Below are 3,426 nucleotides of genomic sequence, written 5' to 3' on the forward strand. Positions count from 1 at the left end.
TGAGGTAACAACTGAATCTTGTCAGATAGTACTAGTTAAATCTGAGCTATGGGTCTGAAGCACTGATATGACAGTACATTTGATTGTGACCTGTTCTAATTTTGTACTTGAACTGTTTTAGAAAGGGTTGTACGTCAACTTAATGTGCTAGTAGAACTTATTGTGTTGTCTGTCTGTTTTCTTTGCACAACATTCAAGATATTTCCCCGTCATTTATAAAGACGATGAACCATTATGTATGACTTCGTTGGTTTCAACATAGCCCTTCCCGTAGCGATCCACTGCTTCCATCCTGATTGTGCCGCCTGCGTGAAATTTTTGTATGCAAGTTCAGTGTGCTATGATGTTCTGTATGATTGTGTCAACTATATAAGTTTTTACCGAGCATCAACAATGCATATGGCTAAAAGATGTATTTACGAGCATCGACCGATGGGTCTCTCTCTCTCTCTCTCACACACACACACACACGCGCGCACGCACACACACGCGCACACGCACAAGTGGGACCCATTGAATTATTTATTTGCTCGTGACAACTTTTAATTAGGTTCCACTGTAATCTAACTTTTTTCTTAAGTTATTAATTGAGCTCAGTGACTTCAAAAAGTTGTACAGAAGCCTTGTTTGGGCCTTTCCGGCGTCGCTGAATGTGGGCTGAGTAACCATGTTAGGTTGTACTGTACTACACAGGCCTTTTTTTCAACATCAGCAATGCAACTGGGCCGAAAATTGTACACAATATCCGGGTCGACTTGTTATCCGCCCTGCTGGGCTGCAAAGTTTCCTAGGAGGTATGCATTAGGCTTAACAAGAAAATGGACTTCAAGAAATAATAAATGGGATGTAATTATAATAACTGGGCAATTACTATGCACCAAACACGTAATTAGTTTGAAAAATATATTATTTTTGGAAATTGGAAATTTTAATTTCATTACTTGTTGCGCGTGCAATATTTCGTTGGATTTTAACATGATACAACTTTATTTTGAAATTATATTTAACCTGACTAGAAATTTCGGATAAAAATATTTCGGATCCCATCAAAATGTGAGATTTTTTTTGAATTCTGTTTTGAGCGGTTGTTTGAAATTATTAGTCATTGTCGTAGCTAGAAGTTGGGCTGTACTTTTAACAAACTGCAAATGGGTTGTAGTAAATTCCGTTAGAATTGAAAAATGGGTTGTACATTCTTACAAATCGCAAATGGGCTATATGTTCTCTGCCAAATCCGAGCTGTGGGCCTACTAAGTTGACGCGTACCAAGGGCTTTGTCAACTTAGTCAATATAAATGATTCTAGCTGCAGTGATCATACGATGTCCATCCAACGGCCGTAGTGCTTCTTCAACCTCTGGTCTTCTTGCTCCAGCTGCCCAAAGCAGCGCCGGTCGTGTCGCGTGGTCCTGCCTCCCGTGGCCGGCTATGATGCTGCGGAGGCCTCACCGCCCCGTGCTACTCCCACCGCTGGCCAGGCCATCCCTCTACTCACCCACACCCCCTGTTATTCTGTGGCGACGGCAGCCTCACACCGTAGCCGAACCAGTGAACCCTCGTACTCCTCTCCGCGCAGGCTACCACTGCTGCGTCTTCCCCAGCTCCGCGTCGTCCCCTTTCTCGGCCTCGCCATCGTCCAGACCACCGCCCTGGTGCTCTTGGCACGGCGTTGTCAACGTGGTCAACGACCGACTTCCATTGGAAGAGTACTGTACATGGAGAGGCTGATAGCTGGGTCCAGGCGGCCGCAAGGAAATGCCTCCTTATTACACGCAAAATAATTATTCCTCCACCTAACAGCAGGGACCCACCGGATGGGCCACCTTATTTTGCGAAAAAAACGTTTCCCCCCTGACTGCTGGGACCCACCGGACGGGCCAACGTATTTCGCAAATAAAACATTCCCCACGCTGTCAGCTCGGACCCACGGGAAGTGCCTCCTTATTACGCACAAAAAAATTAATACTCCCCCTACTAGCTGGGACCCACCATAGTCGGAGGCTGACTTGTGGGCCTACTAAGTTGACTGGGATGGGGGCCTTTGTCAACTTTAGTCCATATGAACAATTCTTGCTCTAGTGACCGTACAATGTCCATCCAACGGCCGTAGTGCTTCTTCAACCTCTGGTCTTCTTGCTCCAGCCGCCCAAAGCAGCGCCGGTCGTGCCGCATGCTCCTGCCTCCCGTGGCCGGCTGTGCTGCCGCGGAGGCCTCACCGCCCCCTACTATTCCCACCGCTGGCCAGGCCCTGCAGCGACAGAAGCCTCACACCGCAGCCGAACCAGTGAACCCTCGTACACCTCTCCGTGCGGGCTTCAACTGTCGCGTCTTCCCCGGCTCCCCGTCGTCCCCTTCCTAGGCCTCGCCGTCGTCCACCGCCCTGGTGCTCTCGGTGCGGCGTGGTCAACGTGGTCAAGGAACGACCTCCATCGGACGTGGACTGTACGTGGAGAGGCTGACATCTGGGTCCACGGCCGCAGCAAGGAAGTACCTCCTTATTACACGGAAAATAATGATTCCTCCACCTGACAGCTGGGACCCACCGGACGGGCCACTGTATTTCGCGAAAAAAACGTTTCCCCCTGACTACTGGGACCCACCAGCTACATCTTCGCACGCAAGGAAGTGCGTCTGGGCAAAAAAACAAAACCATTCGCCCCCCTGACCGCTGGGACCCACCAGCGACACCTTCGCACGCAAGGAAGTGCGTCCGGGCAAAAAACGATTCGCCCCCCTGACTGCTGGGACCCACCAGCTACATCTTTGCACGCAAGGAAGTGCGTCCGGGCAAAAAAACGATTCGCCCCCTGACTATTGGGACCCACCAGCTACATCTTCACAGGCAAGGAAGTGCCTGACAGTCGGGACCCACCTGGTCGAAGCGTACGTAGCGTTGTCATTCTGGTCGCGAAGGTGTACGTACATACTGGTCGATGTAGAGGCGCGCATGTGTCGTAGTAGAGGCGCGCATGTGTCGTAGTAGAGGCGCACACGTAGCATGTACACGTATGTACAGCGGCAAGGGTGCAAGAAAGAAAATACGGCCACGTACATACATACGGGCAGGGTCTCTAACGCCTACTCGCGCATACGTACATGGCTGGGTCGGAACGGAGAAACAGCGTCGTCATCGTGTTCATGGGGAGCCAACCGGCTGGGTCAGAACGGAATGTGTGGTCGTGTTCATCGGGAGGGCTTGGACGGAACAGGCGATGGAAACGAGGCCTGGCGTACCGCACAACAGTGGAAACGGACCTCCTACGTTCGGAACGGGGTCCTGTTGATCGGGAGGGGTGTGGCTACCGCAAAACGGAGGAAACGGACCTCCTACGGTTGAAACGGGGGTCCTGTTGATCGGGAGGGGTGTGGCGTACCGCAAAACAGAGGAAACCGACCTCCTACGGTCGAAACGGGGGTCCTATTGATC

Source organism: Triticum aestivum, chromosome 6B, assembly GCF_018294505.1.
Source record: "Triticum aestivum cultivar Chinese Spring chromosome 6B, IWGSC CS RefSeq v2.1, whole genome shotgun sequence".
Taxonomy (NCBI): domain Eukaryota; kingdom Viridiplantae; phylum Streptophyta; class Magnoliopsida; order Poales; family Poaceae; genus Triticum; species Triticum aestivum.